We start from the raw sequence: 25800 nt of genomic DNA, 5'->3' as shown, positions 1-25800 counted from the left end.
TACAACAGTTCTTAGAAAATACCCTTTGAGGCCGGGCACGGTGGCTCACGCCTGTAATCCCAGCACTTTGGGAGGCCGAGACTGGCGGATCACGAGGTCAGGAGATCGAGACCATCCTGGCTAACACGGTGAAACCCCGTCTCTACCAAAAATACAAAAAATTAGCTGGGCGCGGTGGCGGGTGCCTGTAGTCCAGCTACTTAGGAGGCTGAGGCAGGAGAATGGCGTGAACCCGGGAGGCGGAGCTTGCAGTGAGCCGAGATTGCGCCACTGCACTCCAGCCTGGGGCACAGAGCGAGACTCCGCCTCAAAAAAAAAAAAAAAAAAGAGAAAAAAAAAGAAAATACCCATTGAAGTATTTAGGAGTAAACAGCCATGACATATGTAACTGACTTCCAAATAATTTTTTTTCTAAATTATGAGAGAGGAGTGGGGAGCAGATGATCAACCAATAAAGCTGACAGGTTAAAATGTTAACAATCAGTGAATCTAGGTAAAGAGTTTATAAATGTTCCTCATACATTTTTTGGTAAATTTGAAACTACATCCAAATAAAAAGCTAAAACAAAAGACATTTCTTTATCACGTGTTTTGGGTTCTGCCATAATCAGAATGTCTGCCCCATTGCAATGGGAATGTCTAAGCCAAGTCCATTCCCATTGCAATGGGATGGAAACCGGGGACGCCAAGAGACAGAGCCCAGGGTTGCCCAGGCTTACTCTCCTTTTACTTCTTATCTGTGCTTTGCTGAGCAATGTCCAGGAATTTTTTGCATTGCTCTTGCCCTCTGTCTGAAGGTGGGATTCTTCAGGTGCCCAAAATCTCCTGGATCCCAAAGCAGGTATTGCTCCCTCTGTGTCTGAAGAGGACACAGCAAAGCTGCCACCCCGCTTTTAGCACAGTGAGTTTGGCGTGTTTCTACCCATGATTTTTAACTGTGGGCCTTTGGTCCTCATCATCATCTCTGATTACCTTTTCCAGGAGACTGAGGGACATGCTTCGTCTTAATTTTTAAAGAAACATGAGACCCAAACAAGCAGGTAGTAATATTTCTTAGGACTTGGTGAGGCTTTGTCCCCAGGGTTCACTTCTTCGTCAGGACCACATGAGAGACTCAGGAAAGGAACGCTTGGGGAAACGGGTCTACATACAGATGCTAAAAGTAGGCTCCAAGGCAGTAAAGCTGCGCTTGCTTTGGCTGCACATATACTAAAATTGGAATGATACGGAGAAGATTAGCATGGCCCCTTAAATAAATACATAGAAACAAAAGCAGTAAAGCTGTGATAAACACGCCACAGCCGATGTCTGGTGGAACTATTCACATTAGCAAAGACATGGAACCAACCTAGGTGCACACCAATGGTGGATTGGATGAAGGTAACATGGTGCATATACACTACGAAATTCTACACAGCTATTAAAAAGAATGAAATCATGTCCTTTTGTTTGTTTGTTGAGACGAAGTCACCTAGGTGAGACTATAGTGGCACGATCTCGGCTCACTGCAACCTCTACCTCCTGGGTTCAAGCAATTCTCCTGCCTCAACCTCCTGAGTAGCTGGGATTATAGGCACGTGCCACCACACCCATCTAATTTTTTACGTTGTTGTTGTAGTTTTAGTAGAAATGGGGTTTCACCACATTGGCCAGGCTGGTCTCAAACTCCTGAGCTCAGGTGATCTGCCCGCCTCAGCCTCCCAAAGTGCTGGGATTACAGGCGTGAGCCACTGTGCCCAGCCTTGAAATCATGTCCTTTGGAACAGCATGGATACAGCTGGGGGCCATTTTCCTAAATGAATTAATACAGAAACAGAAAATCAAATACTACATGTTCTCACTTATAAATAGGAGCTAAACAAAGAGAACGCATGAACATAAAGATGGAAACAGTAGATACCAGGGACTCCAAAAGAGAGGAGGGAGGGAGGGGGCAAGGGTTGAAAATCTGCCTTTCAGGTACTATGTTCACTATTTGGGTGGCGGGCTCAATAGAAGCTTGAACCCCAGCATTTTGCAACACATCCATGTAAGAAACTTGCACATCCAGGTTGCACCCTTGAATCTGAAAGTCTTAGAAAAAGCAGTAAAGTATGAGGTTTATGGGGCACAGCAGTAGATGATGTAAGTCAGCTTCACCCGTTTCCTTGCTGGGCACCTGCAGTGCTCAGAACCACCTGGGGCCCTCCCGGAAGGGAGGTGTTGGGGGACATCCCTTCTCTGTGATGGAAACGGCCTGAGAGGCAGATGATGGGCCAGGTACCAGGATTGGAAGGAACAGCGAAGTGGAGTAAGGAAAAAGGGAGGGCAACCGAGCACGGGACTCAGTGCCCGGGGCTGCACTCAGGAAAGACTCCTCCCAGCTAGAGTTGAGTCCTGAGAAGGGCCCAGCTCTGCAGACTGGAAGGAGGTCTGCATGTGGGTGGGGAGGAAAGAGTAGAAAGAGAGGAAGCATCCAGGGACCCGACCCCTGTGACCAGCTGTGTCCACAGCACACCATTCCCAGACCACACCTCTGCATTCTGAACGGCAAATCACAGGGCCATTCATTCATTCATTCACTGTTTCACTAGTATTTATTAAATGCGTGACATATACTGAGTTCTGTGTTATAAAGACTATCCTGGGATAGAGTTGGGAGAAGAAACAGGCACATAAGCCTTAACGGGATCAATACTTAAAGGTAAGTATGAACCAAGTGCCAGGGAAAGGTTGGTGGGGGCGAGAGGCCTCTGGAACCTGTAAATGGAGGGCAGCCTCATGGAAGGGAAATTGGAGCCCAGTTGTGAAAGATGAGTTTGAAATAATCCACAAAGTATGGAACAGCAAAGAAGAACACAGACTCCAGCATCAAGATACCTGGGATTTTATCCTCAGTCTGTGACCGCGGTCTGGGGTGGTTGAAGCAAGAAAAGTGTCTAGAGTCCGAGATTTGAGGTGACTCTAAGGGTTGTGCAAGGGCAGGCGGAGCAGCTCCTCACATTACGCGCCCGGGTGCCTCTGTCGCTACCCCCAGCCCTGCCCTGGCTCTCTGTACAGCTCCATCACCCCAGCCAGGCACTATCACCTCCCTGGTCTCTGTTTCCTCATAGGCTGGCCACTGGGCCAAGGAGGTGATGGGAGGACACCTCTCTCCCCCGCATGTCTTTTCCACTAGCAGACACTAGGGGAGAGTCCCGGAGGTGTGCCCAAAGAGCAGAGGCGCCTCCCTGAAGCCGTGAACGAGGCCCCAGGGCCGGGAATAAATATTAGGTTTGCTTTCATTCTCTCTGCCTTTCCTGTTTACTTGTGGCTTTTGATGCCTCTTTCCCCTACTTAGCATAGGAAGATGAAGTTATTGCACTGTCATTTTCTAGTGGAGGAATTAGATTTCTAATAAGGTTTAAATGGGATATGAGCTTCTCAAGTATCAGGCTGAGCAGTTCCACATTATAACCGAGGGAAAAGAAGCCTGAAAAGATCATTAAACTCTGTGCTTCAGTAAAGAAAGAAGGACCATGGGAGAAAGGCCATCCAGTGACTCAGTCTGCGAAATTACCCGGTTGAGGGGGAGATTCTGGCCCCTCCAGTCAAGTAGAAGAGGAAATAACAACAATCATGACGGTGCTTCAGTCAACAGCGGGCCACATATAGGATGCTGGTCCCATAAGATTACCACGGAACTGAAAAATTCCTGTTGCCTAGTGATTCGTGTGACAGTTGCCTACCGGATTCAGTACAGTAACCTGCTGTACAGGATTGTAACCTAGGAGCAATAGGCCAGATCACATAGCCCAGGTGTGCAGCAGGCTATGCCATCCAGTTTGTGTACAAGCACTCTGTGATGTGCGCATAATGATGCAATTGCCTAACAATGCCCTTCTCAGAACACATTGCCATCGTTAAGCAATGGATGACTGTACTTGGAGCCATCTTTAGCAGGCGAGCATTTTTTGAAGACAGCTGCTCCTGACTCTGCTGAGCTACAGTCCCCGTATTGACTGACTACCGGACACTCCACCTGGATGTTCCCACAAGCACGCCAACTTCAACTCATCCTAAACAAAAGGTATCATCCCTTTCAACCCATTCCCCTGCTGCCCCACCCACCGCAGACTATGCAGTCTGCTAAAGGAAACCCAGGGGTCACTGCAGTTCTGGACAGTTCCATCGTACGCATTCAGTGCAACAGCAGGTGCCAAAGCCCTTAGTTTCCGCCACCTTGGGGTGTGAGGATGCCCTCCCCACCTCTCCATTCTCTCTGCCAGTGCCCAAGTCCAGACCGTCACCACTTCTCGCCTGGATCCCGCAGGAGCCTCCTAACATCTCCTTTTCAGCCCAGCTCTTTTCCAGGCAACCCTCGATATTGCTACTTTGGTTTTTCACTTATTAAAAATATTATGAAGTCTATCATCTCTGTATTAGAAAGTCAACACCAGAGTCACCACCACCCAGGACAACAAATAGAACATTGACCTTTCCTTAGAGCAGTTCATGCAGGGAAGCAGGTGAGACTGGCAGGCAGAAAGCCAGTGAGAGGTGCCTGCAGGGAGCGAATGAACCTCCAGAGAAACCAGACTGCCCCAAGAAGGAGACTTTTTTTTTCCTTTGGGATGCAGTCTCACTCTGTCACCCAGGCTGGAGTGCAGTGGCGAGATCTCAGTTCTCTGCAACCTCCGCCTCCCAGATTCAAGCAATTCTTGTGCCTCGGCCTCTGAGTAGCTGGGATCACAGGTGTGTGCCACCATGCCCAGCTAATTTTTGTATTTTTACTAGAGACGGGTTTTCACCTTGTTGCCCAGACTGGTTTCGAACTGCTGGCCTCAAGTGATCTGTCTGCCTTGGCCTCCCAAAGTGCTGGGATTACAGGTGTGAGCTACTGTGCCCAATAGGGAGATAGCTTCAGCTAGAAGATGAGGTAGAACGCTCATGGAGAGGTGATCGGCCAAAAGCTATACATTCATCCTTTAGCCGGTGGGATACACCAGCTGCCCAGGAGCTGGAGAAGTTGGGGGCCCTGGCCCAAGGCAATGTTGAGAATGGGTACAGCGCCTGACACTGGGAGAGGCAGAGCCAGATGAGAACAACGCTATTCCTTATCTCCTCATTACCGTGCACTGAGCACCCACCATGTGCCAAACAGAACAGTAGGGGCGCTGTGCGGCTGGCCCTTACCTTCACAACAACCTTTGAGACACGTGGAATTCTTCTATTTCAATCGCCTGAGCCTGAGAGGCAGAGGTTGCCATGAGCTGAGATGGCACCACTGCACTCCAGCCTGGGCAACAGAGCGAGACCCTTTCTCAAAAAAAAAAAAAGCGTTTAAAAAATAATAGTCATTCCTATTTCACAGATGAGGAAATCAAGCTGCTTGTCCAAGGTTAGCTGGCTGACTTGTAAATGGCCAAGCCAGGATTCAAATCCAGGTTGTGTTATACTGTATCCTAATGTAATATTAAGTAAAACATTAAAAAAAATTCCAAAGAAAATAAAATTCAGTATGTTTTAAACATACATGACTTTCTTAATGATTGATGTACTAGCAAACTATGTCCCCAAGCTGGACCCCTTTCTCTAGCCGGAAAACCCACAGTGAAGGTGTCGTCTTGCTTATGGACACTGAATGGCACACAGACACTGGGGAGGGAGACCCCTGGCCATCGCCAGAAGTGAGGCATTGCATGGGTTTTGGTTTTTTCCTTTTTTTTTTTTAAATTTTTAGAGACTGAGTCTTGCTCTATCGCCCAGGCTGGAATGCAGTGGCACAATCTTGGCTCACTGCAACCTCTGCCTCCCAGGTTCAAGTGATTCTCCTGCCTCAGACTCCCAAGTAGCTGGGATTACAGGCGTCCACCACCATGCCTGGCTAATTTTTGTATTTTTAGTAGGGACAGGGTTTCTCCATGTTGGCCAGGCTGGCATTGCATGGGTTTTGGAAAGACCTTACAAAACTCTGCGAATGTAGAGGTGCTGTGCTGTGTGTGTGAGGTGTGAGTGTGGTATGTGTATGTGAGGTATGGTGTGTGAGTATGGGGATGGGTAGTTGTGAGGTGTGCATAATGTATGTGTGTATGATGTGTGGTATATGAGTGTGTGGGGTGTGGGGATGTGGAGGGCATGAGGAGGGTGCTGTGTGTGTGGTGTGGGTGTGAGTGTGCATGTGTTGTGTGTGTGATATGTGGTATCTGTGTATGTGGTATGGGATGTGGGGGTGTGAGTATATGTGTGACTGTGTGTGGTGTGTGATGCATGTATATGTGTGTTTACAAGGTGTGAGGTGTGGAGGCTGAGTGTGTGGTGTGTGTGTGCGCTGTGTGTGCGTATGTGTGGGGTGTACTGTGGTGGGGGTGCGGAGTGTAATGGTCTGTGGGGAGTGGAGGCTGAGTGTGTGGTGTGTGTGTGCGCTGTGTGTGCGTATGTGTGGGGTGTACTGTGGTGGGGGTGCGGAGTGTAATGTTCTGTGGGGAGTAGATTAGTGGGATCATGAGTGTGTGCTGTGTGTGCGTATGTGTGGTGTGTACTGTGGTGTGTGTGAGTGTGCGGTGTGTGCGTATGTGTGGTGTGTATTGCGGTGGGGGTGCGGAGTGTGATGGTCTGTGGGGAGTAGATTAGTGGGATCAGGATGAGTAGGGCTGGCCTTGACTGCTCTCGGGCCTGAGATATCTCCCAACCCAAGGCTTACCTCAAAAGCTCCAGGGCCAATCAAGTGGGCTTAATGACTTTGAACTGAGGGAGGGCATCGGAGCCATAAGGAGAAATCAGAAGCCCCTAAAGCGGCTTGAGACACCCAGGGCCTGTAACTACCCACAACATCAATTCTGAGTACTGTCAGCATTCGGGGTGCAAACTGAGGCTCAGTGGCCCCAAGAAGCTGAGTCCATGGGCCTCGGCCAAAAGGAGCTCCCTACGGGGAGCTCCGTCCTCTAGGAGAGGGGCAGGGGCAGGAGCTCGGCCGCTGCCAGCCACAGGCTGCTTCTCCCGCAGTCACCACACTCCGGTCACCAAGAAAGACAAATTGGGTCATGGAATGCTTGAAGTGGGACCTTGTGTCAGGTTCCTGGGAAAAAGAGACTGGCCTCGATATAGCAGGATGATCTGTCATCATTTTCTGAAGGCTAATTATAAGTCTGAAACCAGAGCATTGCCAATTTTGGAAGCTCCTCGGAGGATAGCAAAAAGCTGACAAAGCCTAGCTTTCCGTTCACTGTGGGCAAACGGCCCACCATGCCACGGCCTAGATTCCTGGGCTGTAAAATAAGACTGTCTAATTACTGGCTTAAAACTGGGTCACAATAATATTTTGAAAGGGGCTTGTGGAATGGTGGGATCTCAGACCTCACTCGGAGGTCACCGAACTCCAAGTGAGCTCATCCGCACGCAGTCTGCGCAGGCGAAGGGGCTTCTCACCGTGCGGGGTTTGCCAGCGGATTTCAGCTTCTGTTAGGCTCCGTTAATATCCACCAGCTTGTCAGGAAATTCTTCCCACGTTGTCTCAACTTCCGCAAGTGGCATCCCTGGTGCTGTCGCTGGACTCTGCTAAGTTATGCTGGGCGCTGTCAATGCCCCAGGTACAGGCCACACCTCTGGGGCAGGAGGGCAGCCTCTCCTCCAGGAAAAAAAAGAGGCAATCCCAAGACCTCCACAGGAAAGGAGGACTTGAAGGACGTTGTAGTCACACAGCGGAGGCAACTCTAGCTCAGGGCTGTGATCCTCAGGGCTAGACCTTGAAGGGTCTAAACATGCTTCAGGGACTCTCGCGGGGGTAGGAGTTACCAAAAGGCAGCCAAGGAGCTCGTCAGGAGTCGTCCACGGCAGGGACCTCAACACAAACCCGAGGCTGGCTGTCGGAAACCGGATGTGAGTTGCATATCACTAAACGTGCCTTATTGTCCTGAGGGCTCCACTCCAGGCCACCTAGGCTGAGCGTGCCCTCCGCCCGTCTCTTAGGAGGGCTATTTCGATGGGAACTTTGAGCAGCACTGTATGGTAGCATTTCATTTGTGAGAGCATCTTCCACTCTCCCTGTTTATCTTGTTGACTTAAATGTTTCCTTGTCCCTCTCTGACCTCTTCGTCCATTTAGCCAATATTAACTGAGTACCTGCCATGCGCTCAGTGCTGAGGACCTGTCAGCAGGACACACACGGGCCTGTCCTCATGGCATTCACACGCAGACATGTGGGCCCTGTGCTCTCCCCACCAAGTGTTGTGCCCTCCTGTGGGGACAGCAGCCGGCTGAGCAGGATGAAACGCCCCTGCCTGGACTGCACCCTGCTTCCCACCACCGGAACTTTCTAAATATCTGTGTGCTCTCTCACTGTGGGTCCAAACACTGGGGAGCTCCCAGCGAGAAAGTCCTGTGCTGGACCTGCCAGGCAACGTCAGGAAGGTACATGGCCCAGGGACCCCAGCGTGGTCAGCAACTGTGGATGCTGGGCTGCTGGTGGGCTGGGGATTGGCCTGACTCAGAACAGTCAGAATTAATAAGGGATCGCTGTGGCCTGACTCAGAATAGTCAGAATTGATAACTGATTGTCCACTAGGCTGTTGTTAAACTAGCTAGTTGCCCTCTTATGCCTTAGCCCTCAACACTGAGTCACAGTTAATTCCTAGACTTGAGCGAAATAACAAATCCTGATGAAACCCTTGGTTCCGTGAACAGTGGGTGGGAAGATAAGAGGCCTTAGTCATAATGCACCACCAACTCTTCACCAGGCAGTCTCAGGCCGTTGACACCGGTGGGCCATCACCTTCATGCTGTCACTCCAACCCCTGTGCTGAGTGTCACCCAGCAAAGGAGGGATGGGAGTTCCACAGACCACATGGGATAAAACAAGGCGATGTCTGAGGCAGATCATTGCTGGCTTACCTACACAGGTGCTTTGCTTCTCCATTCCTCTCCCTCTTATCCACCTTTAGACCTCACCACCACTGTCTAGTGCACTTTCTAAAAGGGAGGAGGGAAAACATTTATTTTCTATGTCCTATGAAGTGTTCAGAAAAAGATGAAACTTAAAATTTGCCTAAAATGAGGGTTCAGAATGTTGTCTTCCTGCTGATTACTGAAAGCATTTCCAGCGGAATGGACCTGCAGCCTTTGGCTACAGCCATTTGTGAGCATGCAGCCCTGAGTGAACAGACCACTGCCTGGCAGAAGCCTCAGGAACCCCCAGCTCCAGCAACATCATCTGGTGAGTGCTGGGCGCATGCCTAGACATATCCCCCAAATCTGTCATATTCGATGTGAGGTAATTATTTACGAGATAAGAAACGATACTTGGGAAGTCAAACTGCCTAAACAGGCATATTCTCATCTATTTCTTAAAAAAAAAAAATTCTCGAACAATTTTGAAATGAATCCACTACTAAACCCCAAACAGCTAAGGTTTTGTGGGAACAAGTATATCCAGTGTCATAACACTGACAAATGATCGAATTAAACTCTGACCAGCAAGTCTCGGGGCGATCATCCAGGCTCCAGCATCAGAGAGCTTGCCTCATGACCTGTTGAATCATAACATCTGCTGTGGGTGTCTGCTGTTAACTCTGGGGTAAGTCAGCATCACATCAGGTTCTACACCAATCCCATCCATGCCAGGAGAGAAGCAGCTGCTACGGCGCGTAACAGGGCACCGGATGATTATTATTTCAGATGAAATAGACATCTAATATACTGCTTAAACAATTGCATTCCGGCCTGGAAAATCTACCTGCTGATTTCACTGCCAGGCAAGCCGTCCTCAGAGGCAGCTGCCACTTTCTACAATAGCACTGGTGATTTCATGAAATTGCATCTCCTGATTTTATTCCCACTTAACTTCACTTGCTCATGCCAGTGACGGTGGAGAGACAATTGTCGCCTCCTACCCCACCTTCAGCTTAGTCATCTCAAGTGATTTACTTGTATATGCGTAATCACCCTCATCTCAAAATGAAATAAAATAGGAAATCTGGATTTTATTGTGGCAGAGTCTCCTTACTACCTCGCCCTTTCTGGTTTCTTTTCTTTTCAGTTGAATGTATTGCTCCTTATTCTTTTCCTCCTACTCAAAAATGTCCACGCTTATGTTCCTTTCAGAGTTTCTACTAAAAACCATACTTATTTTCCAGAGCAACATTTCTCCCTTTTTTTTTCTTTGCCCTAAAGCCTGAGCATTTGATTAAGCCAGAAGTGGTTCCAGGATTAAAAATGAAAGGTTTCTGGGTTTCAATCACAGGCTGTTATTCACTTTTTTTTTTTTTTTTTTGAGACAAGATCTGTCTGTCACCCAGGCTCAAGTGCAGTGGCACGGTCATGGCTCACTGCAACCTCCGCCTCCTGGGTTTGGGTGATCCTCTTGCCTCAGCCTCCCCAGTAGCTGGGACCAAAGGTGCATGCACTATGCCTGGTTAATATTTTTTTAATTTTTTGTAGAGACAGTGTCTTGCCATGTTGGCCATGCTCCTGGCCTCGAGGAATCCTCCCACCTCGGCCTCCTAAAGTGCTGAGATTACAGGTGTGAGTGATCTCACTCAGCCCCTAAATCTTAAGGAAATTCTGAGCTCTTGTTTTAGAGTTACTTGTTTAACTATTTGTGTTGTTTTGTTGCTGCTATAAAGAGTTTTTATAGCAATTGAAACACAAGTAACTAGAAAGAGCTAAGTTTACTAAGTCATTGGAGAGTGGCTTAGTAAAGCAGAGTGTTAACTATACCAAATAGCCAATGACACTAAATAGCCATTAAAAAGTGTAGGTGTGAAAGTTGTTAAACTTTTTTTTTTTTTTTTGAGAGAGTCTTGCTCTGTCGCCCAGGCTGGAGTGCAGTGGTGCAATCTCGGCTCACTGCAAGCTCTGTCTCCCGGGTTCATGCCATTCTCCCGCCTCAGCCTCCCAAGTAGCTGGGACTACAGGTGCCCACCACCATGCCCAGCTAATTTTGTTTTTGTGTTTTTAGTAGAGACGGGGTTTCACCGTGTTAGCCAGGATGATCTCAATCTCCTGACCTCGTGATCCGCCCGCCTCAGCCTCCCAAAGTGCTGGGATTACAGGCATGAGCCACTGCGCCCAGCCAACATTTTAAAAATCAGAGTAGATAACCTGATCTCAGTTTTGTTGGTATGTGACTAGATACATATATATATAAATGCGCTTAAAATGCATAGAAAGGGGACTGGGGAATTGCACATTGAGCAATCTGTGGGAACAGGAACATTTCTATATCATTGGATCCATTACAAGAAGAACGTATTACTTATGTAATATATGTGTGTATATATGTATACATACATACATGCATATGCACGCAAGAGAAAACAGCAACTTCAAATTGTATTACAGTTCCACAATGTTTACGTGTTATACTTCCACTATTTATATAGTGGTATTATCACTCCTAGAGACTGAAAATTGTTATTACTCTTTTTTTTTTTTTTTTTTTGAAACAGAATCTCACTCTGATGCCCAGGCTGGAGTGCAGTGGCGTGACCTCCACCTCCTGGGTTTGAGCGATTCTCATGCCTCAGCCTCCCGTGTAGCTGGGATTATAGGCACATGCCACCATACCCCAGTAATTTTTGTATTTTTAGTAGAGATGGGGTTTTACCATGTTGGCCAGGCTGGTCTCGAACTCCTGACTTCAGGTGATCCTCCTGCCTCGGCCTCCAAGAGTGCTGGGAATACAGGCATGAGCCACCGTGCCCAGCCATTACTACTCTTTAGCTTACAGACTTCTGAGGACTTTGTCTTTCCTTTACTGCAATTGTTCTCAACTTTGCATGCACATTAGAATCAACCAAGAAGTTTCAAATCTCAATGCCCGAGGCCATATCCTGGACCAATTTCACTCAGGATCTCTGTGGGTGAGACTGGCATCAGCATTGTTTGAAGTTCCCTGGGTGATTTCGATGGGTAACCAATGTTGAGAAACACTGCTTTACTCTGTAAACTCAGGAGCAGGATCTCTGTCTGGTTGATCTTTTTGCCTTCAAAGCTGCTAAGTTAGTGATGTATATTAATATATAATATAATTAGATCTAGACTTTCCTATATTCCCAAAGAGACAACCAGGAATTGAGTAACATGTTAGAACTATCAAAAAACACGTAGATTCACAGCACCCAACAGACAGCAGTCACACTCCTGCTGGTGTCTCCTGTGGGCCAGTGGACCTCTTGGACATGCATATTTTTTGTGAACACATACACACACACACACATATACACACACACACACACACACACACATACACGCACATGCTGAGTTCTTCCTCTGTCCCTAAGAATTCGCTGTTGGGTTTCTTGGGTCAGGTGATAACTCAGTAAAGAAAAACAGAAGCCCTCAGCCAGCTGTTCCATTAATTGATGTCAACGAGAAGATCATAAAATTAATCTCTGAATCACCACTGAGCAGAGGGCCACCTGGCGGGAATTCCTCTTCCTCCTCATTCCTGTGTCCCAGAGTTGATGACATGATTTTGGAGACAGTTTCAAACTGTGACTGGCCTTTCCTTGGGACTCGTTAAAAAGACCTCATGAAAAAGAGACCGTTGAAAAATTGAAGTTCTTCAGATATATAGTCATCCCTCAGTATCTCAGCTTCTCACCCTGTCTGGGCCTTCATCACCGATATGGTTTGGCTGTGTCCCCACCCAAATCTCATCTTGAATTGTAGGTCTCATAATCCCCATGTGTCGTGGGAGGACCCGGTGGGAGGTAATTGAATTATGGGGGCAGGTTTTCCCCATGCTGTTCTCATGATAGTGAGTAAGTCTCACAAGACCTGATGGTTTTATAAAGGGCAGTCCCCTGCACACGCTCTCTTGCCTGCTGCTACGTAAGACATGCCTTTGCTCCTCCTTCGCCTTCTGCCAGGATTGTGAGGCCTCCCCAGCCATGTGGAACTGTGAGTCCATTAGACCTCTTTTTCTTTATAAATTACCCCATCTCGGGTATTTTTTCATAGCAGTACAAAAATGGACTAATACAATCACCTACTAGATTATTTAAATTGCTTCCGTTTTTCCTATTTTTCCTCCAAAGCCAGAACAGAGTTTGGTTGGGATGCCCCACCCAGTCCTGACTCCTGGCACCCCTGCCTGCTTCTGCCTGCGTCCTCCACACAGTAAGTGATCGAGGGCAGAGGCCATGGCTAAGCACCTCTGTATCCCCAGTCCCCTGCACAGGACCTGGCCTATAAAGTTTTGACAAGTGAATAATTGTTTTCTTCCTAACCCTGCTGTGATTCAGAGCATAAATCAAGACCCAGAGGAGGTTCTCCATTAAAATTTCCTTGTTGAAATGGATCAAGTGAGGTGGCGTCAGGAGATTGGAGCGATAAAGTCTCCTGAATTGTCCGTCATGTGAGATAAGGCCCTTTATCTCCTGTGACCTGGTCTGCATGTGCACAATGCAACCCGTTTTCCACTTGCTTATCGGGTGAAGTCACTGAAAAAAAAATTAACTAGCAGATTCTTGTTTTTTTTTTCATTTCAAAACCATGTTTGATAGATTAGAAATATTTTTCAATAGGCTGGCACTCAGGGAGGAGAGAGACCCTATCAAGACATTTCCTGGTAGCGTTTCTGCTTACCCTGAAAACCCACATGTGGGTTAGAAATAGTAGGTGCTGCATTTTATCAGGCATAGAGTGTATCCTAGAAGGGAAGCTGTCTGTTAGACTCCAGGCTGGCACAGTTCAGCTTCCCTGAAGTGTGCTGATATCACACCACGAGTGTATGGAGGTGTGCACGCTGGTTGCTGTGGTGACCTGAGGGACCACATCCCCATCCCACAGCCCAGCCATGGGGCACTGGCACCTGGTCCCCACTCTGCACATCAAGGCAGGGTTCACAGATCTTGGCTCCCTTCTTTAAACTGTATTCCTCAGAACAAACCTTGAATACAAAGGCTGCAGCTGCATGTGTGGGTCAATTACTCACTCAGCAAAAAATGATCAACACAGAAGCATTGAAAATTACTTCTCAAGGACTGTGAAAAGAAAAACATGCTGGGTAGCATTATTTGATAGGCTTGGGAACTTTTTTTTTTAATGGAAAATTTATGGAACATGCAGAGCACCTTTTCCTCAGTACCATAAAATATTAATTTTATTCATTTCTGCAAATTAGGAAAATTACCTTAAGTCTCCATAAAGTGTATTTAAAAGAGATTAAACTAGCTCCTCAATAAGATCTGCACTCACATTTTCTATTCTTCCTCACTCCTTCTCCTTCCCGGTCACCTGCCCATGCGCAGTTCACCCATTTACCATGCCAGGTTTGGTTCTCCCCACGCACTGCCTTACATGTTCTTCAGTCTTACCACTGAATTCCTCCATCACGAGACTTCTCTTTCTCTTGTCAAGTCTAGCACACGTATGCACCCCATCCACAGTCACCCTCTCCCAGCCTCCCGCTCTCAGCCCCGCACTCTGCACTGAGCACCCTGGGTGCATTTCCACACCAGCCTCCTTCCACTTGGCTCACCATTCCCTCCTCCTTGAAACAAGGTCTTCTCTTAGCTTTCTTTCTCCTGATTTTTGTCCTATTTCACTAACCTCTCCTGAGGCAGCTTGTATTGTCCAACAATGACCACAGCCATGTGTATGGTCTCATATGCTCTTACGGAAGTTTACTGCTTCCTATCAAGGATGTAATGATTTCCTCTCCCCTTAAACTTGGTTGGGCTTGTGGCTGCTCTGACTAATAGAGCACGGCAGAAATAATGCTATGTGTTTTGGAGGCTAGTCGTAAGAAAGATATAGTTTCCACCTGGTTCACTCATTCTCTCCCTTTTCCTTCTCTTCCTCCCTCTCTTTCTCCTCCTTTCTCTTCCCCTTTTCCCTCTGCTTACCAGCCCTTAGAATCCAGCCACCATGTTGGGCGGAAGCCCAGGCCATGTAGAGAGGCCACATGGAGGGACTTCAGCAGATGACCCTGGCTAAACAGCCAGTGAACAGTCAGCATCAACCGCCAGACATGTCAGTGAACAGCCAGCATCCACCGCCAGACATGTCAGTGAACAGCCAGCATCCACCGCCAGACATGTCAGTGAACAGCCAGCATCCACCGCCAGACATGTCAGTGGATCAATGAGTTCCATGAATCAATGAATCTTTAGAGGATTCCAGTCCCCAGCCCTTGAGTCGAGTCTTCCAGCTGAGGCCCCGGAGCAGGGGCAAGCCGTGCCCATGAATCCCTGTCCAAATTCCTGACCTACAGAATCTGTGGGCATAATTAATGGCTGTTTTACGGCACCACATTCTGGGGAAATTTGGTACACGGCCGCACTCAGCATTTCCTTCGCTTGTCATCCTTCCCTACTCGTCATCTAAACATAGGAGTGCCTCAGGTAGGGTTGCCAAATAAATTACAGGATGCCCAACTAAACTGAATTTCAGATAAACAACACAATTTTTTTTTAAGTATAAGCATGTCCCAAATATTGCATGGAACATACTCATTCTAAAAAACATTTATTGTTTATCTGAAGTTCAAATTCAACTGAGTGTCTTCTATTTTTGTTTGCTAACTCAAGCAACTCTAACTTCCACCCTAAACTTTTTTTTATCTATACTCAATCTTTGGGTGAGCTTATCCAGTCCGTATCTTGGGTGAACTTATCCAATCTATATCATGATAACTCTCAAATTTATATCTCCAGCCCGGAAATCTGCACTAACCTCCACACCGAACATCTAATTACCTACTTGATAATTCTTTTTTAGTCAATAGTCATCTCAAATCTAAACAGAGTTGTTGATTTGCAAACCACCTCCCGCTGCCCACCTAATCTGCAGCTCCTCAGTCACCCCCATCTCAGTGAAGGACACTAATACCTACCTAGATGCTTAAGCCCCTAAGGTGAGACTCAGTCTTGATTCCTCCGTTTTGTGGACTCTGTATCCAGTAAATCAACAAATCCTATTGACTCAACTACCAAGTCGTATTTCCAACCAGGTCATGTCTCTGTGTGTCTACTACAACTTCCCTAGGACGAGCCATACTCTTCTCTCACTAGAGTAACTGTACTGACCACCAAGTAGCTTTTCTGCTTCCCTCTTGCTTCCCAATAACTCTCTGTGATGCATTCTGCACACAGAAGCCGGAATGGTCTTTTTAAAGACAGATCTGGTGGCTCATGCCTGTAATCCTAGCCCTTTGAGAGGCTGACACAGGAGGGTCGTTTGAGCTCAGGAGTTCAAGACCAACCTGGGCAACATAGCAAGACCTCTCTACATCTCTACAAAAAAAATTTTTTTTAAACCTAGCTGGGTGTGATGGCACACACCTATAGTCCAGCTACTTGGGAGACTGAGGTGGGAAGGTTGCTTGAGCCTGGGAGAACAAAGCTGCAATATGAGCTGCAATAGCACCACTGCCCTCCAGCCTGGGTGGCAGAGCCAAACCTTATCTCAAAAATAAAAATAAATAAAGACAGATCATGTGACTGGCTTGCTAAGAACTCTCATCGCACTGAAAATAAAATGCAGTATCCTTCTGTGGCTTTCAAGACCCTTCATGATCAATTTCTCGTACCGCTGCTTCAACAGTTCACTAACTGCCTGTAATCCCAGCACTTTGGAAGGCCAAGGTAGGCAGACCACTTGAGCCCAGGAGTTTGAGACCAGCCTGGGCAACATGGTGAAACCCCATCTCTACAAAAAAAATACAGAAATTAGTTGAGTGTGGTGGCACGTACCTGTAGTCCCAGCTATTCGGGAGGCTAAGGTGGGAGGATGGCTTGAGCTTGAGAAGCAGAGATTGCAGTAAGCTGAGATTGTGCCACTGCACTCCAGCCTGGGTGATAGAGTAAGGCTGTCTCAAAAAACAAACAAACAAAAAAAAAAAAAAAAAAAAAAAAAAAAAAAAAAAGAGAGAACTGCACATGACTGGCTCACCCTTGTCTTTCCATCTCAAATCTCCTGTCATATGCTCAGTTAGGCCTTCCTTGCCTGTCCCCTCCACCCAGGCCAGCAGCCTGAGACATTTCCTCCTCTGCAGGATCCCTGCTGTATCTACTTTCTTTTACATTTCTGCCTTTTCCGATCTTTCCTATTTGATCTTTCTGTTTTTTTTGAAAATAGCAGAGAGCTGGATTTTATTGTTAACCTCTTATTCCAATTGGAGTGTTTTTACTAATATATAACTCGATATATGGTTTAACTCTATCCACATTTCTTGGGATGGCTCATATAGGTGGCCTTAGGTCTATCAGGTAATTTTTACTTTTCTATTTACCATGCATCTTCATGCTTCTTTTCTCTCATTTCCTGTCTACTATTGGACTAATATGTTTTCTTTATTCTTTTATTTTCTTCTCTTACTTTTAAATTGTACATTGTTTCCATTATTTTAGAGGTTACCATTAAAAGTTTTTGCCACGTGTACCTTACAAAAGTCCAGGGTTAATATATTGCTTCTCCTAGAGTTCAAGATGAAAATCTCAGAGTCCTTTAATCCTGAGCCCCATGTCATGCTATTGCCGTTTGTTATTTAATTGCACCTTAGCATTAAAACCCCCCAATAGTCTTTTGTGTGTATTTTACAGCTAATATTAATGTCGCGTTTCCAACAAGTCAACCAGTTTCTTTGCTGTCTCTAGTTTTTGGATTCCCACTCATTCCTCCTGGGTTCAATTTTCTTCTTACTAAAAAAACCTCCTTCAGTAGTTCTTCCGGTGAGGTTTTGTGAGGGGTGACCTCTCTTGGTGTCTATGTTTAAAGACATTTTTCTTACACCTTATACCTTAGGGAGAATTCACAGGTAAGGAATTCTGGTTTGTGGTTATTTTCTCTCAGCAGTTTGAAGATACCATTTAGGTCACTGAAGGCATCTATTATTGCAGGGAAGTCTGCTGTAAGTTGAAGTATTATTGGTTTTTGTTTGTTTGTTTTGAGATGAAGTTTCGCTCTTGTTGCCCAAGCTGGAGTGCAATGGTGCGATTTCGGCTCACCGCAACCGCCACCTCCTGGGTTCAAGCGATTCTCCTGCCTCAGCCTCCGGAGTAGCTGGGATAACAGGTATGCACCACCATGCCCAGCTAATTTTGTATTTTTAGCAGAGACGGGGTTTCACCATGTTGGTCAGGCTGGTCTCAAACTCCTGACCTCAGGTGATCCACTGGCCTCGGGCTCCCAAAGTGCTGGGATTACAGGCATGAGCTACCGCGCCCAGCCCAGTATTATTGGTTTTTAGATTCCTATCTTTCTGGCGGTGTTGAAGATTTTCTCTATGCTTTTGATGTTCTGCTATTGTACTCTGCTGCGTACTTATATCTCTTTGGCTTAAGACTTGGTGTGCTCTTTCAATTTAAATGCTCATCTGTTCTCTGTTTTTCTTTTTATTACCATGACCATGTCCTACATTCAAAAGACTGCATGAAGTGTATATATGTAGATTGCAGGGTAATAAAATAAGCACGTGTGTATTCACCAACCAGCTTAAGAAACGGACTTTACCAGCATCTTAGAAGCCCATGTGTGTTCTCCTCTGAGCACAGGCCTGTCCTCCTCCAAGGTACCTGCATACTGAATCTTACATCAATGATTTTTTGTGTTTTTTGAAGAGTATTTCATAATTGCATGCATTTCTACACAACATGTTGTTCAATTTTGCTTATTTTTTTCTACTTTATACTACTAGAATCAAACACTGCTCTATATTTCTATATTACTTTTTTCATTCAACATTATCCCTTTGAGATACATTCATGTCGATACAAGCAACTGTAGTTTATTGATTTTTATATATTTACATTTTTTTGAGACAGTGTCTCACTCTGTTGCACAGGCTGGCATGCAGTGATGCAGTCATAGCTTACTGCAGCCTCAAACTCCTGGACTCAAGCAATCCTGCCACCCCAGGCTCCCAAGTAGCTGGGGCTATTGGCACACACCACCATGTCGGTCTATTTTTTTATTTTTAAAAATTTTTTGTAGAGATGTGGTCTCACTATGTTGCCTACGTTGCTTTCAAACGATCCTCCTGCCTTGGCCTCCCAGAGTGTTGGGATTACAGGCATAACCCACTGTGCCTTAATTTATTTTTGACTATTGTATAGTACTCCATTATATAAATATACCAGAAAAGTAATATTTATGGAGTGAATGGATAAGCGAACACATCCATCATCATACAAAGCCCCATTTTTGACAACAGAATTTTGCTCTGGGCATAAACATTTGTTCTGTCTTCCAGTCGCTGCCCCTAACACATCTCCTCCATCACGTCCCAACACTGTTCTTCGACTGAAGGCTGGCTCTGCCCCTCTCCACTGTACTAAATCCTGGGGTTTATTTCATTCTAAGTCTAAGTTACCCTTCTTTGGGACATCTTCTGTGGTTAATCAATCAATCAGTCAATAACTTTTGGAGGCAGAAAAGACTTTAAAGGGCATATAACTAGATGCCCATCTACTATGATGCCCTCTGGCAGGTGGACGGCCAGATGTGTGAGCACAGCTAGTGTGGAGGAACCCACTGCTTCGTGAGAACACCCATTCCACGGGCCATTGTTACTTTCAAAGTTCTTTCTCTTGAGCTGAAACTCATTCCCTGTAACTCTCACCCATGAATTGCTGTTCTGCATTCTGGAGAGACAAACAAGAAACCTAGCTCCCCTTCCCCATCTGCCTGCAGAGCATTTGCAGGTCCTCTTTGCCCCACTTATCACCCGCCCCCAACACCCTCACCACAGGTTCTTCTTTTTTCAAAGTTGACCATTCTCAATTCCTTGTATCATTTCTTGTTTAATATGATGTCTAGGTTCTTTTTGTAGACTGGCCACTATCCTCTGATGTCCCTTCTCTTTGTCAACATGATGCATGAAATGATCTCAGACAATGATTCCCTGCTCCAATGGTGTCTCACTACTTTCAGCATGAATATTCTGTATTGGTGTCTTGGTGCTTCTTGGTGTGGTAGAATGTGTTAGATGTGAATGTATGCAAGAAACATTAAACATCAAGTAACCACTCTACAACCACACTTTGAACATCCTATCCTGGGCATATACATATGCGGAAGGAACAAACATTTAAAAAAATCACAAGGGTTCTATGCTGAGTAGCTATGACGAAGTTCAGGTTTCTTGTTCTAGATAAATTTGCATTAAAAAATTGATTGATTTATTGATTTCTGTTTATCAATGTGTCCATCTTATTTCCTCACCAGAATTGCAGGTTCATAATAGATTGGGACTGTAGTTAACCAAACATTCAATGTTTTTCTCTCTAGTACAGCCTCTTATACCCTGTGAGTGAGAAAAGTGTCTATTAACATTGATAAAAATATTTTAGTGTCTCAATGTGAGGGCAATCTGACCATGAAATCTGTCACCCCATTTATCACTAGTTGCTAATAACAGCAGCTAACAATTATTTAAACTCCTACTGCATTAATTTATCATAATAAAATATAGTAGCTCTAAAGCACACTTCATCTCCAGAGCTAGCCATGTGTGTCATTTGGACGTAGATATCATTAAAGGGAAAAGAAATATTTTAGACTAGGGGTGTGTTCTCAGATCTAACTAGGTACTCTGAAAATTAATTAAACATTGAGGACCTTTGACAAAGTCAAATGATCAACTGAAGAACCACCTGACATTAAGGAGCAGCTCAGTTAATTTATATTCTTGTCAAAAACATATTCAGACAATCTTGAAAAAAGGAACATTTTCGAATATAAAGATCTATTAAGAAGCTATGATAAGGAAGCCCTTTTCAGTCAAATGATGCTAAATCAACTAGGCGCGGTGGCTCACGCCTGTAATCCCAGCACTTTGGGAGGCCGAGGTGGGTGGATCATCTGAGGTCAGGAGTTCAAGACCAGCCTGTCCAACATAGTGAAAGCCCGTCTCTAGTAAAAATATAAAAAATTAGCCAGGTGTGCATGCTGGTGTGCGCCTATAATCCTAGCTACTTGGGAGGTTGAGGCAGGAGAATCACTTGAACCCGGGAGGTGAAGGTTGCAGTGAGCTGAGATCATGCCACTGCACCCCAGCCTGGGTGACAGAGTAAGACTCTGTCATAAAAAAAAAAAATTTAAAAAAAGATGCTAAGTCATATGGAAAAGGCATGCTGTCTCCTATTTCACACTAGATTTAAAAAATCCAACTGGATAACAGATCTAACTGTGAAAGGCAATGCAATAAAGCTCTTAGAGGGAAGCCTCTTCATGATCTTGAAGGAGGCAAAGATTTCTTAAACAGAGAACAAAAAAACCCACTAATAATAAAGAAAAATAATGAATTAGACTACATTGAAATAAATAATTATGTTCGTCAAAAGGCACTATTAACAGAGTAAAAAGAGAACCTACATATTGGAAGAAGATTTTGCAACATATGATCAACAAATATTTATGTTCTGAATCTAAAAGGAACTCCAAATTGATAAGAAAAAGAATATTCTAGAAAAAAATAACAAAAGACTTGAACAGAAACTTCACAAAAGAGGACATCCAAATGGCCAATAAACATAAAAAAATTAACGTGGGCAACATATCAAGACACTATCTGTACAAAAAAATATGAACAAAAGTAGCCCAGCATGGTGGCATGTGCCTGTATTCCCAGCTACTTGGAAGGCTGAGGTGGGAGGATCGCTTTAGCCCAGGAGGTCAAGACTGCAGTGAGCCATGATCACACCACTGCACTGTAGCCTGGATGACAGAGTGAGACCATGTCTCCAGAAAAAAAATAAAAAGTAACAATTGTTCAACTTTGGCCAGATGTGGTGGCTCACACCTGTAATCCCAACATTTTGGGAGGCTAAGGTGGGAGGACTGCTTGAGGCCAGGAGTCCGAGATCACCCTGGGCAACATAGGGAGAACTATTCAGTTTCTACAAAAAAAATTTTTTTTAATTAGCCAGGCATGGTGGCATGCACCTGTGGTCCCAGCTACCTGGGAGGCTGAGGTGGGAGGATCCCTTGAGCCCAGGAGGTCAAGGCTGCAGTATGCCATGATACCACCATGGGTGACAGAGTGAGACCCAACCTTAAAGTATATGTATATATATGTATATACATATATGCATACAGATATATATACACACATATACATATATATGAATAATTGCTCAACTTTATTAGTCACCAAGGAAATGCAAACTACAACGATCATATTATGCCAAAACAGTCAAAAGGAAAAACACCAAATATTGTGAGGATGCAGAACTACAAGAATACTCACAATACTTCCGGCAGGGTGTACATTTGCAAAACCATTCTGAAAAACTGAATATAAACTGAATCGAAGCTGAACATATGCATACTCTGCAATCCAGAAATTCCATCACTAGGTAAAGACTCAACAAAAATGCATACTTATTACATTCAGTGCAATAACAGTCAAAATTCCAGAGAGTTATTTTATAAATATTAACAAACTGATTCTAAGTTTATATGGAGACGCAAAAGCCCCAGAATAGCCAACATGATATTGAATGAGAAGAACAAATTCAGAGGTCTGCCACTACTTGACTTCAAGATTTAATAAAGCTACAGTAATCAGGAGAGTGTGGTATTGGGCGAAGAACAGGCATAGATCAATGGAACAGAATAGAGAGCCTAGAAATACATTCACATAAATACAGTGAAATGATCTTTGACAAAGAAATAAAGGAAAGACAACAGAGCAAAGATAGTCTTTTCAACAAACAGTGCTGGAACAACTGGACATCCACATGCAGAAAAATGAATCTAGACACAGACCTTAAGCCATTCACAAAAACTAACTCAAAATAGATCATAGACCCAAAATGTAAAGTGCAAAGCTATGAAATCCTAGGAGATAATATAGAAGAAAATCTAGATGACTTGGGTTTGGCAATGACTTTTTAGATGTAACACCAAAGGCAAAACCTATGAAGGAAATACTTGATAAGCCCAACTTCGTTAAAATTAAAAAGTTCTGCTCTGTGAAAGACAACATCAAAAGAATGAGAAGACAAGCCACAGACTGAGAGAAAATAACTAAAAAACATATTTCTGATTAAGGATTGGCATCCAAAATATACAAAGAAAGTTTAAAACTCAACAATAAGAAGACAAACGGGGACAGGCGCAGTGGCTCATGCCTGTAATCCCAGCACTTTGGGAAACCGAGGCAGGCGGATCACTTGAGTCCAGGAGTTTGAGACCAGCCTGGCCAACATGGCGAAACTCTGTCTCTACTAAAAATACAAAAATTAAGATCAGGCACAGTGGTTCATTCCTGTAATCCTAGCACTTTGGGAGGCTGAGGTGGGCAGATTGCCTGAGCTCAGGAGTTCAAGACTAGCCTGGGCAACACTGTGAAACCCCATCTCTACTAAAATACAAAAGGGCCGGGCGCGGTGGCTCAAGCCTGTAATCCCAGCACTTTGGGAGGCCGAGGCGGGCGGATCACAAGGTCAGGAGATCGAGACCACAGTGAAACCCCGTCTCTACTAAAAATACAAAAAATTAGCCGGGCGCGGTGGCGGGCGCCTGTAGTCCCAGCTACTCAGGAGGCTGAGGCAGGAGAATGGCGGGAACCCGGGAGGCGGAGCTTGCAGGGAGCCGAGATCGCCCCACTGCACTCCAGCCTGGGCAACAGCCTGAGACTCCGTCTCAAAAAAAAAAAAAAAAAAAAAAAAAAAAAAAAAAAAAAAAAAGAAATTAGCCAGGCTTGGTGGTGTGCACCTGTAGTCCCAGCTACTCAGGAGGCTGAGGCAGGAGAATTGCTTGAATCAGGAAGGCAGAGGTTGCAGTGAGCTGAGATCGCGCCACTGCACTCCAGCTTGGGCGACAGAGCAAGACTGTCTCTACCAAAAAAAAAAAAAAAAAATTAACTGGGCGTGGTAGTGTGTGCCTGTGATCCCAGCTACTTGGAAGGAAGGCTGAGGCACGAAAATCACATGAACCTGGGAGGCAGAGGTTGCAGTGAGCCGAGATGGCACCACTGCACTCCAGACTGGGCGATACAGCAAGACTCTGTCTCAAAACAAACAAACAAAACCAAAAAACTATGTGCAAATATTTACAGCAGCAGCTTTATTTATAATTTCCAAAACCTGGAAGCAACCAAAATTTCCTTCAGTCAGTGGATGAATAAGCAAACTGTGGTATATTCAGATAATAAAATATTCAGCAATCAAAATAAATGAATTATCAAGCCACAAAAAGACATCAAGGAACCTTAAATGCGTATTAGTAGAAGCCAATCTGAAAAGGCTACATACTGTATGATTCCAACTATATGATGTTCTGGAAAAGGGAAAACTATGGAAACAGTAAAAAGATTAGTAGTTGCCAGGAGTTACAGGAAGAGGAAGGGATGAATAGGCAGAACACAAAAGATTTTTAAGGCAATGAAACAATTCTGTAGGATTCTATAATAGAAGATACAAGTCATCACACGTTTGTCAAAACCCATAGAATGTACAATGCCAAGACTGAATTATAATGTCAACTGTGGACTTCGAGTGATAATCACATGCAAATGTAGGCTCGTCAATTGCAACACATGTGCCCCCCCCCCGCCGCCCCCCTCATGCAGGATGCTGCTAGTCGGGGAGGCTGTGCATGTGTGAGGGCAGGCAGCACGTGGGAACTCTGTATTTTCTGCTCAATTTTGCTGTGAACCTAAAACTGCTCTGAAAAAATGTATATTAAAAAAAAATTCTTTTTGGCCAGATGTGGTGGCTCATGCCTGTAATCCTAACACTTCGGGAGGCTGAGGCAGAAGGATAATTTGAGGCCAGGAGTTTGAGGTTATAGTGAGCTATGATTGTGCCACTGCATTTCAGCCTGGGTGACAGAGTAGACCGTGTCTCAAATAATAATAATAATAATAACAAATAAAAAATTTTAAAAAGGCATGAATAGATGAGACTGTAAAGATTTATTTGTTTTAATCACTAAGGATACATGGTATCTTTATGGCAAGATTAATTTGAAGAGTCGTCCTAACTTGGTGTTATTCTCATGTAAACCTCCAAAATGACACTATAAAATGCAGCTTTCTGTGGGTGATAAATGGGAAAATATAGAACCTGTCATCCAGCTTGTCTTAACAATTAACAATAAATGATAAAAGCAACAACTGGGAGTGAAAAAGAGGAAGATAATTTTGTCAAGGAAAATCTTGGGTGCAATGGCTGATTTGACAACTGGAACTACTGCTAAGTGATCTTGCGATTCAGTTCTCATTCATTTCAACATTTCCTTCCATTTTGTGTATGTGTGTATTTCTCTGCAGGATGTTTAAAAGTGTTCCAATGGTGACAAAGAGTTCTTTACCTATTTGAAACAGAATGCCCCTTGAGCCACTTTGAGACTTCATCCCATTATCATTTCCATCTGTCTTCACTGCCTCAGGAAAGGCAAGCATGCTTCCGGGACAAAGCCCAGGCTCAGCCAGCTCCAAAGAGGAACCCACAGAAAGCAGAGGCAACTAGAGTGTCTCAGCTTGGTGCTGCTGAAGCCTGGGCCCTTAAAAGCTTCTAGCAGATTCTGTTTATAGATAAATTGTGATAGTCAGAATCATGCTTGTTGCATATTTACAATGGAGAGGAGATTTGGGGAATACAAAAGGCCTTTCAGAGAAGTTGGGATGTGGTGAGAATGGGTTATCCTTCCTCCCTAGGCTAGGGCAGGAGATCCCAGGCTGGGTAGAAGTGGGGAGGAGTGCCACAGGCCATGCCTGAGGGGAGGTGGCTGGACCGTACTGGACTGGAGGAGAGGTGGGAGATGGCTGAGGCAGCCCTTCAGGAAGATGACATTCCCCAGCCTGGCTGGAAGCTCAGAGGCCTGTTGGACCAGGCTGCCCACAATGACGGTCTCAACAGTGATCACTGTGGGCCCGTCATTGGTGACCAG

At 45.1% G+C, this 25800-nt stretch overlaps 1 protein-coding gene and 1 non-coding gene across 2 annotated transcripts in view; one reads left to right on the top strand and one right to left on the bottom strand.

Moving 5' to 3' along the window:
* The window catches only part of RASL11A (RAS like family 11 member A), a 94192-nt gene that overhangs the window by 32032 nt on the left and 36360 nt on the right, over nt 1-25800 (bottom strand). The gene's annotated exons all lie outside the window — the stretch shown is intronic.
* LOC126940952 (U6 spliceosomal RNA) lies at nt 1186-1288 on the top strand. Its single transcript, XR_007721008.1, has one exon. It is a non-coding gene; the product is annotated as a U6 spliceosomal RNA (small nuclear RNA).

This window comes from Macaca thibetana, chromosome 17 (assembly GCF_024542745.1).
Source record: "Macaca thibetana thibetana isolate TM-01 chromosome 17, ASM2454274v1, whole genome shotgun sequence".
Classification (NCBI taxonomy): domain Eukaryota; kingdom Metazoa; phylum Chordata; class Mammalia; order Primates; family Cercopithecidae; genus Macaca; species Macaca thibetana.
This window is presented reverse-complemented; position numbering and strand designations above follow the sequence as displayed.